Here is a 15,533-nt window from a genome sequence, read left to right on the forward strand (position 1 = left end):
AAGAAAAAAACCTGAAAAACACAAACGCATGGAAGCTAAACAATATGTTACTAAACAACCAATGGATTGCTGAAAAAAATCAAAGAGGAAATAAAAAAATATCTAGAGACAAAAGAAAATGAAAACACGATAATCCAAAACTGATGGGATGCAGCAAAAGCAGTTCTATGAGGGAAGTTCACAGCAATACAATCTGATCTCAGGAAACAAGAAAAATCTCAAACAACCTAGCCTTACACCTAAAGCAATTAGAGAATGAAAAACAAACAAAACCCAAAGTTAGTAGAAGGAAAGAAATCATAAAAATCAGAGCAGAAATAAATGAAATAGAGATGAAGAAAACAATAGGAAAGATCAATGAAACTAAAAGCTGGTTCTTTGAAAGGATAAACAAACTTGATAAACCTTTAGCCAGACTCATCAAGAAAGAAAGGGAGAGGGCTCAAATCAATAAAATTAGCAATGAAAAAGAAGTTACAATGGACACCACAGAAATACTAAGGATAATAACACACTACTACAAGCAACTATATGCCAATAAAATGGACAACCTAGAAGAAGTGGACAAATTCTTAGAAAGGTACAATCTTCCAAGACTGAACCAGGAAGAAATAGAAAATAAGAACAGACCTATCACAAGTACTGAAATTGAAACAGTGATTTAAAAACTTCCACCAAATTAAAGATGATACAAATAGAGGGAGAGATATACCATGTTCTTGGATTGGAAGAATCAACATTGTGAAAATGACTCTACTACCCAAAGCAATCTACAGATTCAATGCAATCCCTATCAAACTACCACTGGCATTTACACAGAACTACAACAAAAAATTTCACAATTTGTATGGAAACACAAAAGACCCCGAATAGCCAAAGCTATCTTGAGAACGAAAAATGGAGCTGGAGGAATCAGGCTCCCTGACTTCAGACTATACTACAAAGCTACAGTAATCAAGACAGTATGGTACTGGCACAAAAACAGAAAGATAGATCAATGGAACAGGATAGAAAGCCCAGAGATAAACCCACGCACATATGGTCACCTTATCTTTGAAAAAGGAGGCAGGAATGTACAGTGGAAAAAGGACAGCCTCTTCAATAAGTGGTGCTGGGAAAACTGGACAGGTACATGTAAAAGTATGAGATTAGATCACTCCCTAACACCATACACAAAAATAAGCTCAAAATGGATTAAAGACCTAAATGTAAGGCCAGAAACTATCAAACTCTTAGAGGAAAACATAGGCAGAACACTCTATGACATAAACCACAGCAAGATCCTTTTTGACCCACCTCCTAGAGTAATGGAAATAAAAACAAAAATAAACAAATGGGACCTAGTGAAACTTCAAAGCTTTTGCACAGCAAAGGAAACCATAAACAAGACCAAAAGACAACCCTCAGAATGGGAGAAAATATTTGCAAATGAAGCAACTGACAAAGGATTAATTTCCAAAATTTACAAGCAGCTCATGCAGCTCAATAACAAAAAAACAAACAACCCAATCCAAAAATGGGCAGAAGACCTAAATAGACATTTCTCCAAAGAAGATATACAGACTGCCAACAAACACATGAAAGAATGCTCAACATCATTAATCATTAGGGAAATGCAAATCAAAACTACAATGAGATATCATCTCACACCAGTCAGAATGGCCATCATCAAAAAATCTAGAAACAATAAATGCTGGAGAGGGTGTGGAGAAAAGGGAACACTCCTGCACTGCTGGTGGGGATGTGAATTGGTACAGCCACTATGGAGAACAGTATGGAGGTTCCTTAAAAAACTACAAATAGAACTACCATATGACCCAGCAAGCCCACTACTGGGCATATACCCTGAGAAAACCATAATTCAAAAAGAGTCATGTACCAAAATGTTCACTGCAGCTCTATTTACAATAGCCCGGAGATGGAAACAACCTAAGTGCCCATCATCGGATGAATGGATAAAGAAGATGTGGCACATATATACAATGGAATATTACTCAGCCATAAAAAGAAACGAAATTGAGCTATTTGTAATGAGGTGGATAGACCTAGAGTCTGTCATACAGAGTGAAGTAAGTCAGAAAGAGAGAGACAAATACCGTATGCTAACACATATATATGGAATTTAAGAAAAAAAAATGTCATGAAGAGCCTAGGGGTAAGACAGGAATAAAGACACGGACCTACTGGAGAACGTACTTGAGGATATGGGGAGGGGGAAGGGTGAGCTGTGACAAAGCGAGAGAGAGGCATGGACATATATACACTACCAAACGTAAGGTAGATAGCTAGTGGGAAGCAGCTGCGTGGCACAGGGATATCACCTTGGTGATTTGTGACCGCCTGGAGTGGTGGGATAGGGAGGGGGGGAGGGAGGGAGATGCAAGAAGGAAGAGATATGGGAACATATGTATATGTATAACTGATTCACTTTGTTATAAAGCAGAAACTAACACACCATTGTAAAGCAATTATACCCCAATAAAGATGTTAAAAAAAAAAAACAAACTTCCAACAAACAAAAGTCCAGGACCAGATGGCTTCACAGGGGAATTCTATCAAGCATTTAGACAAGAGTTAACACCTATCCTTCTGAAACTATTCCAAAAAACTGCAGAGAAAGGAACACTCCCAAACTCATTCTATGAGGCCATCATCACCCTGATACCAAAACCAGACAAAGATACCACAAAAATAGAAAGAAACCAATATCACTGATTAACATAGATGCAAAAGTCCTCAAAAAAATAATAGCAAACTGAATCCAACAATACATTAAAAGGATAATACACCATGATCAAGTAGGATGCAAGGATTTTTCAATATCCACAAATCAATCAGTGTGATACACCACATTAAGAAACTGAAGAAGAAAAACCATATGATCATCTAATAGATGCAGAAAAAGCTCTTGACAAAACTCAACACCCATTTATTATAAAAACTCTCCAGAAAGTAGGCATAGAACCTACCTCAATATAATAAAGGCCATATATGACAAACCCACAGCTAACATCAGACTCAACGGTGAAAAGCTGAAAGCATTTTCTCTAGGATCAGAAACAAGACGAGGATGTCCACTCTTGCCACTTTTTTTCTACATAGTTTTGGAATTCCTAGCCACGGGAATTAGAGAAGTAAATAAATAAAAGGAATCCTAATTGGAAAAGAAGTAAAACTGTCACGGTTTGCAGATGATGCGATACTATACAGAGAAAATCCTAAAGATACCACCAGAAAACTACTAGAGCTCATCAATAAATTCGGTAAAGTTGCAGGATACAAAATTAATACACAGAAATCTGTTGCATTTCTATACATTAACAATGAAAGATCGGAAAGAGAAATTAAAGAAACAATCCCATTTACCAATGCATCAAAAAGAATAAAATATCTAGGAATAAACCTGCCTAAGGAGGAAAAAGGCCTATACTCTGAAAACTATAAGATGCTGATGAAAGAAACTGAAGGTGACACAAACAAATTGAAAGATAGACTATGTTCTTGGATTCGAAGAATCAATATTGTCAAAATGACTATACTACTCAAGGCAATCTACAGATTCAATGCAATCCCTATTAAATTACCAATGGCATGTTTCACAGAACTAGAACAAAAAACTTTTAAAATTTGTATGGAAACACAAAAGACCCGAATAGCCAAAGCAATCCTGAGAAAGAAAAATGGAGCTGGAGGAACCGGTCTCCCTGATTTCAGACTATACTACAAAGCTACAATAATCAAAACAGTACGGTACTGGCACAAAAACAGACATATAGATCAGTGGAACAGGATAGAAAGCCCAGAAATAAACCCACGTGCCTATAGTCAATTAATCTATGACAAAGGAGACAAGAATATACAATGGAGAAATGGTGCTGGGAAATCTGGACAGCTACATGTAAAAGAATGAAACTAGAACATTCTCTAACACCATACACAAAAATAAACTCAAAATAGATCAAAGACCTAAATGAAGACTGGATACTGTAAAACTCTCAGAGGAAAACATAGGCAGAACACTCTGACATAAATCACAGCAATATCTTTTTGGATCCACCATCTAGAGTAATGAAAATAAAAATAAACAAATGGGACCTAATTAAACTTAAAAGCTTTTGCACAGCAAAGGAAACCATAAACAAAATGAAAAGACAACCTACAGAATGGGAGAAAATATTTGCAAACGAAGCAACTGACAAGGGATTAATCTCCAAAATATACAAACAGCTCATGCAGCTCAATATCAAAACACAAACAACCTGATTGAAAAATGGGCAGAAGACCTGAATAGACATTTCTCCAAAGAAGACATACAGATAGCCAAAAAGCACATGAAAAGATGCTCAACACTGCTAATTATTAGAGAAATGCAAATCAAAACTACAATGAGGTATCACCTCACATGAGTCAGAACGGCCATCATCAAAAAGTCTACAAACAATAAATGCTAAAGAGGGTGTGGAGAAAAGAGAACTCTCCTACACTGTTGGTGGGAATTTAAATTGGTACAACTACTGTGGAGAACAGTATGGAGGTTCCTTAAAAAACTAAGAACTACCAGGCTTCCCTGGTGGCACAGTGGTTGAGAGTCCGCCTGCTGATGCAGGGGACATGGGTTCGTGCCCCGGTATGGGAAGATCCCACATGCCGCGGAGCGGCTGGGCCTGTGAGCCATGGCCGCTGAGCCTGCGCGTCCGGAGCCTGTGCTCCGTAACGGGAGAGGTCACAACAGTGAGAGGCCTGCGTACCGCAAAAAAAAAAAACAAAAAAAAAACTAAGAACTACCATTTTATCCAGCAATCTCACTCCTGGGCATATATCCAGAAAAAATCATAATTCAAAACGATACATGCACTCCAGTGTTCAGTGCAGCACTGTTCACAACAGCCAAGACATGGAAGCAACCTAAATGTCCATTGAGAGGAATGGATAAAGAAGATGTGGTACATATATACAATGGAATACTACTCAGCCATAAAAATGAACGAAATAATGCCATTTGCAGCACCATGGATGGACCTAGAGATTATCATACTAAGTGAAGTAAGTCAGACACAGAAAGACAAATATCATAGGATAACACTTATATGTGGAAGTTAAAAAAATGATACAGGGGCTTCCCTGGTGGCGCAGTGGTTGAGAGTCTGCCTGCCGATGCAGGGGATACGGGTTCGTGCCCCGGTCCGGGAAGATCCCACATGCCGCGGAGCAGCTAGGCCCGTGAGCCATGGCCGCTGAGCATGCGCGTCCAGAGCCTGTGCTCCTCAACGGGATAGGCCACAACAGTGAGAGGCCCGGGTACAGCAAAAAAAAAAAAAGAAAAAAAAAGATACAAATGAACTTATTTACAAAACAGAAACAGACTCACAGACTTCGAAAACAAACTTACTGTTACCAAAGGGCAATGGTAGGGGGAGGGATGAATTAGAAGTTTGGGTTAAAATATATATATAGTAGTGTTACTATATATAAAATAGATAATCAACAAGAACCTACTGTATAGCTCAGGAAACTCTACTCAATATTCTCTAATAATCTATATGGGAAAACAATCTGAAAAAGAATGGATATATGTATAACTGAATCACTTTGCTGTACACCTGAAACTAACACAACATTGTAAATCAACTATAATATAAAATAAAAATTAAATTTAAAAAATCTGTGCCCTAGACAGGTAATAAAACTGTATATGACTTGATACACACACACACACAACTGAGTACGAGTAAAACTGGGAAATCTGAACAAGGCTGGTGGATTACATTAACATCAATGTCTTGGTTGTGATATCCTACTACAGTTTTATAAAATGTTACTATTGGGAGAAACTGGGCAAAGTATATAAGGGATATCTCTCTATTATTTCTTGCTGCATGTGAATCTATAATTATCTCAATAAATATGTAAATGAAAAGAGGATCCATGCATTTTAACTGCTAGGTATTTAACAAATACCTAGTAAATTTCAGAACCTCCTGGGGTTGGGCATTCTGATCAAATCTTAAGAAGGACAAAGTAATTTTGAAGACATTGCTGGCCTTTTTCTTGATTCATTATCTAGCTAAGAAATAGCAAAAGCCTACATCAAGAAGCAAGAAGAAATATCCAGCCAGAAGGCAAGGCTATGTGCCCTGTCAGTTTAGAGTGATACCACACTGTTCTTTTTGGACAGCACTCTAAAGTGAGACAGACACCCAGGGGCTGCTCAGGTTCCCCCTCCCTGGCTGATCAACAGGGACCACAAGGACAGAAGGTGTCACGACTTAGGCTGCAGTGGACTGGAATGAGGGCGGTTACCACTCTGCTCTCCTGCAATGCTGTCCACTGAGAGGGATTACTGAAAACCCAGAACAAGGGAAGATTATGTTGCAGGGATTCAAACACACAATACGAGGAATGGTTAAAGAATCTGGAGAAATTTAGCTGGAGAAGACAAGACCCGGGGGCGGAAGGCAGTAGGCCACCGATAGTAACTAGTTTTTTCAAGAAAGAGAAGGGCTGCCTGGATGAAGAGGAATTGGATTTGTCTTTTATGACCCCAATTAGTGGTAACCCCATTGGAATTTGCAGTTATCAACCAAGAGAAGAGATCTGGTCCACGTTTTCTCTCTTCTAGGCAGTAAATAAAATGTATACTAACAGCAGTACTCCGTAATGTTTACATGTTAACACTCCAGGTCCCAGAAACAACTGCTGGCTCCAAAGCCAGAGCCTCTCCTTCCAGGGGAAGTTAGGAAACCAACGTCCATTGTCCTGATCCGATCGAGGCACACCAAACACTCCACTGTGAGCAACAGTGCCTTCCTGGGAATTCCCTGGCAGTCCAGTGGTTAGGACTCTGCGCTTCTACTGCACGGGGCATGGGTTCAATCCCTGGTCAGGGAACTAAGATCTCGCTGCCACGCCGTGTGGCCAAAACAAAAACAAAAAAACAAACAGTGCCTTCCCACCTACGCCCACCTCCCAGAGAGGAAGCTTAGAGAATGATCAATGCGAAACTAGATTTGGACCGAACTCAGTGATAACTGAGTTATCAGTGACTCAGTTATCAGTAACCCAGTTATCAGTAACTCAGTTATCAGTAACTCAGTTATCAGTTATCCGTAACTCAGTGATTAGAAACAAAAAAACAAATGCGAAGGATATGAGCTAATTAATGAGCTTCACCTCACCTATCAAAGACTCACATTAAAGCAAGCTTTCAGTCCCCTGGATGTCAGCTGATCCCTCTGCTGCCCCCGAAGCAGTAATGTAATAAAAGGGGAGGGTAAATGGGGTCAGAAGACTGAGCTGGGCTCTCCCTCCATGGCCTACTGGCTGTGTGACCCTCGGTGATCACTAAAACGGTCCGGACCTCAGTTTCCTTAACTATAAACAAGGACAATGCTTCCTGCTGGTCAGGCTTATTCAGAAAATGCATGTTCAAGCTGAGGGTAGAGGAGGCTTCCAAGAGAGGTCTGTCCCCTCTGAGCCTCTGTATGTTGGTGAACCACACCACCTTCCTTCAAAAAACTCCCTTTCACATTTTAACAAAGGAAAACAGTATCTTACCTCAATAAAAAACACGCCTATTACTACAGTTAATCAGAAACAGAAGCGCACATGCACACACACACACACACACAGACCAGAAAATGTGGACTTAATTTCAATCCTGAATCAATAATACTTACAGCTATAACCCGGTAACCCCATCCAGTCAAAGCCAAAATCTGCCGGAAAAATACATCAGCAGTTCCGCTGACGGGAGGGAGAAATATGAGAGGACACCTGATATTTCTGGGGCCTGCATCGTAGAGCGACCAGATCTTACTGTCGTCATCATCCACAATAATCTGGAGGGAAAATTATAAGAAACAAAATGAAAAACCTCATGGATTGGGTTTTATATAGTTATTTCAGCACTATAATTTCACTGACAATTTTAATACTACTGCCTTGGTTGTTACAAGCTAATGAGGGGATCACACCAGACTAGCACATATAAAAAACGGCTTTGTCTCCATTTCCTTCTTCAGTGCTGACATAGTCCATGGAACTGCTTTATACTTCTCCCAAGAGCTGTTTTTTCTATCAGTTTTGAATTTTCCTCCCCAGCCATGATTATATGAAATTTATTGTTTACCATTAAACAGTAAACTCTGTACATGGCATCTGATTTATTCCCCATACTTCTGCCTGTGTGTGTGTGTGTGTGTGTGTGTGTGTGTGTGTGTGTGTGTATGCGCGCGCGCACACGTGCATGTGTGCATGCGTATGTGCACATAGGAGGAGGACAATTTGCAGAGTCATTCTTGGGTGCTGGCCCAGAGGGCGGGCTGGGATCAGCAGGGTCAGTGTGTGACTAGGGGAAGTGAGGGGAAGAAACGACTCCAGCCTCCAGGGAGAAACTGGGTAGAGATGGGACCTCTCAAAGAGATGCTTCAGGAGCCTGATCTAGACCAAGCCTCTGAAGGGGAGACCTCTGCTAGAGAGAAGGGACGAGGCAGGTATAAGCATCACTGTCCTCAGAGAATGTTTCAAACTATTCAGTCAATGTGGGGAATGGGCTCAGGGAAAAACTGGCTTTTGGGGGAAAAGGGGGTAAGAAGGAGGAAGGTCATCAGAAACCTTCCTGATTTAGTGGTTCTTGATCCAAAAAGGGACACAGATGAGCATTACATGAGCTGAGACAAATCAGGTGTTTAGCACAGAGGTTGGCAGACATTGAGTGTTCAACAGTGTCAAGAGTGTTAGCTACAGTATGCACTGCATGATAGTTTAATTTTTGTTCTCTTTGGCTGACTTTTTGGTGTTTGGAAAAGTACATTAACTGCTTGAACTTCTGCCAATGCAAATCAACACTTAATCTTTTTACATTAAAAAGTTCAAGGTTCTATTTTCTGAGAGCTCCTAACTCTGAGAGCAGTGCTGTGGGGCCCATGGTGTCAATGTAGGTGGCGGCACACTAACCGCGGTCACCGGCATCACTGGGAGCAGACAAACAGGGCAGGGCAAAGCCCAGAGGGCCCTAACCAACACCTTCTGGACTTCCCCAGGTGACAGTATATCTCATGATTATGTTTTTGCCCTTTGTATTTGCCACTCACATTTTTGCTTTTCCTGTTTCTCTTTGCTATGATTGTAGTAAAAAAAAATCTCAGTAACCTCTGACAGTGGTATGCGGTAAATTCTAACCTTATAATAATAAAATTCATATGAGATAAGATATTCAGATCTCTGAAATGAAAATCTAGCACTATGAAACTTCAAGCAAACTTTTCATGTCTTGTGGGCCAAACTGACCAAAGGAGAAAATTACATCAATGAAACTACTACTTCCAAGAATATTTAGGTAAGTTTGTGTTGTTTTGGGTCTGGTGATTAGCTTGCTGAGTGAGTCCATCAAGAGGAGCTCACATGAATTACTTGAGGGGATGGGACAAGGCAGAGGGACTCTGGGGGCAATTCTCCTAGCATGAGCAGTAGTTCCTGGGGTAGCAAGAAGAAAGGCGGGTTCCCTTTGGTAAGCTGCCAATTAGTTCTGGCTTTTTTTTAAAGGAATTTTTTCTTTTTTTAAAGAAGTTAATTAATTTTTGGCTGCGTTGGGTCTTTGTCGCTGACTGCGGGCTTTCTCTAGTTGCGGAGAGCAGGGGCTGCTCTTTATTGTGGTGCACGGGCTTCTCATTGCCGTGGCTACTCGTGTTGCGGAGCATGGGCTCTAGGCGCACGGGCCTCAGTAGTTGTGGCACGGAGGCTCAGTAGTTGTGGCGCACAGGCTTAGTTGCTCAGCGGCACATGGGATTTTCCTGGACCAGGGATCGAACCCGTGTCCCCTGCACTGGCAGGCGGATTCTTAACCGCTGTGCCACCAGGGAAGCCCAGTTCTGGCTTTGAAGCCAGATTAATTTGATTTAAATTTAAACTCAACTAGACTGTGTGACTTTAACATGTTAACCTCCATGAACCTCAGTTTTCCCATCTGCTAAGTGGGCACACCACTATCCACTCTGTTAAACTGTTGAAAGAATTAAATAAGATATTTGGGGACTTCCTACAACAGTGCCAGGTATATAGCAGGTATTCTGTCTATACATGGAGACTGTATCTCAAATTTCTATATGAAGTGTAATTCTGTTATCAGTTCAAACTTGCATGATACTTCCACAGCTATCTATCCTGACAAAACAATTACAACAGAGACATAGATGTTCTTCAGATCATAGTACTCTAATATTTCTGCAAGGGGATCCGCAAAGATTTTATTCTGACACAACTTTTGTCTAGTGTGATCCCCAAACATTTGGGATTAACTTGGGACTCAGAGTCAACAAACTTCAATATAAGTGTTTAGCGTTTTTAGACATCCCAGGCATATAAAGTTTCCAAAAGATGACTATGGCAGAATGAGTATATATCATGGCAAACAGAGGACCTATAATGTGACTCACTGTAAATCTTAAATCTGAGGAACAGGAAAATGCTTTCTAATAGAATCTAACTGCACTTACTGTACAGTTGCAGTTGCTGTCAGCTTTCTACTAAACTATACAGAGGAGTACACATATTCCTGCTTGCTTGAATATGTAAAAACAATTATAAAATAATGAGTACAGTTATTCTCACTTTTACTCTTGAATGAGTCTCAAAAGCTGATTGTACTCGACAGGGAAGGGGTGAACTTTAGGCTCTCCAACCCAGTCACAATACTTGGCAATAACCTTTACTCTCGAACACTACTAAGACATAACACCTAAACCACACATAAAAACAATTACAAGATTTTGCAAATAAGAGGTGTAGTAAAACCATACATACCTTTTTAAGGGGGACTGTACTTCTAAACCAGTTATAATCAGGAGAGACTTTAATCTCTCCCATGATTAGCTGAAATGGAGGTTAACCCTGAAATAAAAGCATGTGATGTTTCATGTCAAGAATTCATGTTTACATCAGCACTAAATGTAGAGTCTGGTCTAGCTCTACCAACAATACTTTAAAGGATAAAACTGAGGAAATGGGCTATTTCACCTTGTCGGCATATACTTAAACTACAGAAAACAATTTGGTGAAAACCTATAATCATGGAGCAGGAAGGGCCCCAAGAGAGAATTATTCCAACCCTCTTAGTTCCTCCAGAAGAAGAATCTGGTCTAGAAAATTTTAATGACTTACCCAAGATCCCACGGCTATTGCAAAACCAGGACCAGACACCGGACAGCCTTTTCTGACACCTGACTGTCTGTCCTAGTTAAATGATTCCAAATGCAGTAGCATAACCTATCTTTGGACAAGATCTTAAGAATCTATGCTAATAAAGATATTCCTGTCTGATAAAATTCTGGAGAACAGTCCATACTAGAAAGAGGAGCTAATGTAAGCCTGCTTCCTCATAAATTCATAAAATGCCGTAAATCTCACTCTAGGGGAACATAGCTTCAGAAACTCACACATAGTTTTTAATGCAAAATACAGGAAAACTTGCTGTTCGTATGGATGTGGTTAAAAGTGATATAATGTACTCTGAGAGATCCACGATAAGATACCAGAATAGACCTGAAGGCACAATAACTAGCAACAAAACAAAACATGTGCCTTTAGAAAAAATGTGTGGTCTTCTGTTGTGAGATTCGTGATTTCCAGCTTTTATAGCTCTGTGACGTTGGAAAAGTCACTGACCCTTTTTGGGCTGTTTTCTCATCTGTGACTATTTCACCACTCTCTCTCCAAAGCGTTGGACAGTGCTTGGTACAGAGCAGGCATTATCTGTTGACTAAATAAATGACTACATCCTAAGCAGGCCAAACTAGGCAATCGTAGAGTCCCTTTTAACCCGGGTACCTATGAGCTTTCCATTAGCTGGGCATCTTCAACTTAAAGGCTACCCCTCTTTGCTCAGGGATCTGTGTTGTGTTGTAACAGGAACCTGAAAATTATAGTTCCTCGTTGCAGATTCTTATTGCCCAATGGAGAACTTCCACCCATCAGTTTGGAAGGATTCAAATGCTTGTTTGCATCATGTCCTCTACCCCAGCACAAGCCTGAATTTTCCTAGCAGGGCTAGGATGAGTCTGAGACCCTAGGACTTAACTCCTGCGATGACTCTGAACTGCCATTTTAGAGGGGCTGCTTCTCTGGACTGGTCAGGAGCTGGGGATTCTAAAACCAACGAATCTTCCTCCTTGGCCCTCCAAATCTTCTCCCTCAAGTACGCAGGGCACTGAGCAATCTCAACTGCTACCTCTAACCTTGGGGGTTACTAAACTGAACCCCAAGGAGATGGTAAATGTAGACATCCAATATTAAACTAGGTTTACAACCTTGATACTGTAATAATGGTCTCTTCTCTCAAGGCTAGGATGGTACTTAGAAAAGTTTATTAAAATCTTAAGTGGCTCTAAAATATCAAGAAAATTATCAGCCAGTCTTATGCTGAAAATCAGTGTGCACAGATGTATTTCTTATTCATACTGAAATAAAGAAAATCATTCTTTGCATATTCACTTTCTCTTAACAAATATTAACATGTTAAAAATTGAAGCCATTTGAACTACAGCCTTTCTCTGAGCTGGTCACTGCTTTTAATTGAAAGCAACTAGCCCATATAGTTAATTCCAGAATATTTTCTACCTAGACAGACTTGAAATATTTCTATGTCATCTAAATATTGCCTAATGGAGACATTTTCTAGTATTGCAATACTATAAACAATCACTATTCGACAGGAGGAAATATCAAAAACATGTTTAGAAAAAAAACCTACTCAACAGATTTATAAAACACTTTAGCTAATTAAAGCCAGAAAGTATGCTTCTAGATTCACCAAACTTGGGATAAAATAAAGTATTCATAGTTTGAATCAGTTGCAATCTACAAACCAAACTACCATACAAATACATATACACACATCATTCACAGGCACACACATTCACTGTCATCCACTTCTTCCCTCAGCAGTAAGTAGAAAAATGTTCCTCACCACAGTCCTCAGTATTATCCACTACCACCTAATATTATAATATTTTATAACTAATCTTGCTGGATGGAGAGATTCCACCCAACTGTGACTAAATTTTTGTAGAGGCAAGTGATTTTAACACTTGTGCTAGTTTGGCAGTACATGAAAGCTAAGATAGATACCAAATGTTGCATCTGACCAACTGACGTTTAAGTGAAAAAAAAAAAAAAACTGCTGCAAAGGGAAAGCAGCTGTGAGTGGTATGAAAAGGAAGTTTGTTCTCCCAGCTCTCTTTCATCCACTTCAGGGGAATACTTTTCCAAGTCACAAGGGGAACATTCTGCATAGGGCAAAAAAAAAAAAAAAAAAAAAGGTTCACTGAGACTGTAACTCAACTGGTCAGTATTAAATAAGAAAGAATGTGGACCACGAACTCAATGCTGATTTGATCTCTCACAATTCTTCACAAAAACAAAAGCACCTGTTCATGTTGCTGGGAAAAGGGCTGCAGGAATTTTGCCTTAATCTTGCCTAAGGAAACCCCTCCTCAGGGAGTGCTCTGGACACTGGGGCCTCTCTGGCCCTTGTACTGCTCGACAATTAAACTGCTCGTTGTGGCTGTGCACCAAGAATTGCATGCACTTATCCCTCAGGGTTTCAGCAGAACCAGCCAGTTTACAGTCCACTTATCCCTCAGGGTTTCAACAGACCCTGCCAATTTACAATCAGTGAAATTGCCTTCACAAATGTTTAAGTCATCTAACCAGTTTAACTAGTCAGATGTGTTCTTATCCTTTATCCCAATCATATGATCTTCGTATGGACAATCTGTGATTATTATTAACACCAGCAATAACGAAATATTAGAACCTGAGAGTCTCTGGGCAATGCCATTGGCTTTTTAATGCAAGCCTCCATACCTCACCACACCAGTACAGAGCTATTCTTTTTTTAAGTTTCCTCAGGGGCAGATTTACCCCTCCTTTCTTCAGAAACTTATTCCATTATCTTCTAAACCTCATGGGAGGAAAAGCTGACTACTTGACATTTTGACGGTGACACCTCATCTTGTACTCTGTCTTAGTATAAAAGCTTTTGAAAATTTGCACACAGCTATTCTATCACCCCTCAGTCTCTTGAAGCTTTGTGCCAACAGGAGCTGGAACATTGTAGGTGGAGACAAAGAAGCAGCATAAATGCAGAACTTATGACTCCCTAGGAAAAGCGAGACAGCCTAGCCCTGCTACTTTCCTCATGCCTCCTTCACAAGCCTCACACCTGGCCCCTACTCAGCAATGACAAAGGCATTTATCACTTTCAGGCTGAGGTGCAATCTCCAAAATAACTAGTCTGCTCAGAGTTCTTAAAAGTTTGCAGGAAAAATATGTTCCTGGGCTGCAGCACTGTAGCCCCAAAATGGTATTACAGTTGTATGCCCAGGTCAAGCGCCCCACTGCCCACCCCAGGCGACCCACACACAGACCTCCACCTTCTCCCAGTCCCACTGATGACAGCTACACAAAGGCAGGGGCACAGGCACACCAATCACCCCCATAAACTCAGGTTCGACCTCAGACACACACAGGGACATGCAATCACGTGCATGGTCACATGAACCGACCCACTCAGGGCCACACTCACAAAGTCACACCGACAGAGGCAGCCGCGCACACTACAAACCATACTCACCTGCAGCCACAAACGCGTCACACACCCACATCCCCCGCTTCCCAGGGCCTCGCTCACCCCTCACCTGCCGTGGCCGCCCCCAGGCCCCTTTCCCTCCTCCCCAGGGCGGCTCTTCCCTCCACTACGGGTGCGGGCCTGGGAAGCTGCTGGGCCTGGGTCGGGGCCGGCGGCTTGAGCGCTCAGTACCCGCAAGCGCTGTGGACCTTTGGGGCGCGCTGGAGGGCCGGCCTCCGAGGGGCGGGGAGCGCAGCCAAGCGAGCCTCGGCCACCGCCCTCCCTCCCCCCGAATCGTTCGCGCAGCTGGCTCAAGCCTCGCGTTTCCGCGTTCGGAGGGGCGGGGCCACGCAGCGAGGAAGGGGTGGAGCTGCGTGACTCCGGCGGTCACCATGGCGACGGGGCGGGTTGGACCACTGGGTGAGACTCTGGCGCTCTATTGTACATCCTGCCGGGTGCGGAGTCGGCATCGGCTCTGGCGGTGGCGGCGGGCGCAGGGAGGAGGTCCGAGGAGCCTCTGGGTCAGTTCTAGGTCACCCATGTGACGTGAGCACCTAGGGAGAGGTCGTGGGACTGGAAGAAAGGGGCGCCTGACCCTTGAGATCTGCCTCCGCCTGCAGTTCGCGCCCTCTTGGAGGAAGCAGATGCCGACCTTTTCTCTCCGCCGTGTAAAGCTTTGTGGGGATCCCTTTGGGTTACAGGCTTTGATGAACAGGGCTTTGTATACTCTCTTTTCTTGGCAAGATTTTTTTCCTTTGGCACAGCTACAGACGCCCTCCCTAATCCTCCACTGTAACGCCCCCACCTCCCTTCCCTGACTTGTGCTGAGGTCCTGAGGATTTCTGGGAACAGCTCCCACTGAGCCTCCAGCTCCTTCATCACTTTCCCTTAAAGGAATAGAGAATATTAA

At 41.8% G+C, this 15,533-nt stretch overlaps 1 long non-coding RNA gene across 1 annotated transcript; it reads right to left on the bottom strand.

Moving 5' to 3' along the window:
• Window positions 1-7,673: 7,673 nt before the first annotated feature.
• LOC114904672 lies at window positions 7,674-14,907 on the bottom strand. Its single transcript, XR_003796003.1, has 3 exons — window positions 14,694-14,907; window positions 10,801-10,887; window positions 7,674-7,838 (listed from the first exon to the last, which is right to left on the bottom strand). It is a non-coding gene; the product is annotated as an uncharacterized LOC114904672 (long non-coding RNA).
• Window positions 14,908-15,533: the final 626 nt, after the last annotated feature.

This window comes from Monodon monoceros, unplaced genomic scaffold (genome assembly GCF_005190385.1).
Source record: "Monodon monoceros isolate NGI ecotype Baffin Bay Population unplaced genomic scaffold, NGI_Narwhal_1 Super_Scaffold_21, whole genome shotgun sequence".
Taxonomy (NCBI): Eukaryota; Metazoa; Chordata; class Mammalia; order Artiodactyla; family Monodontidae; genus Monodon; species Monodon monoceros.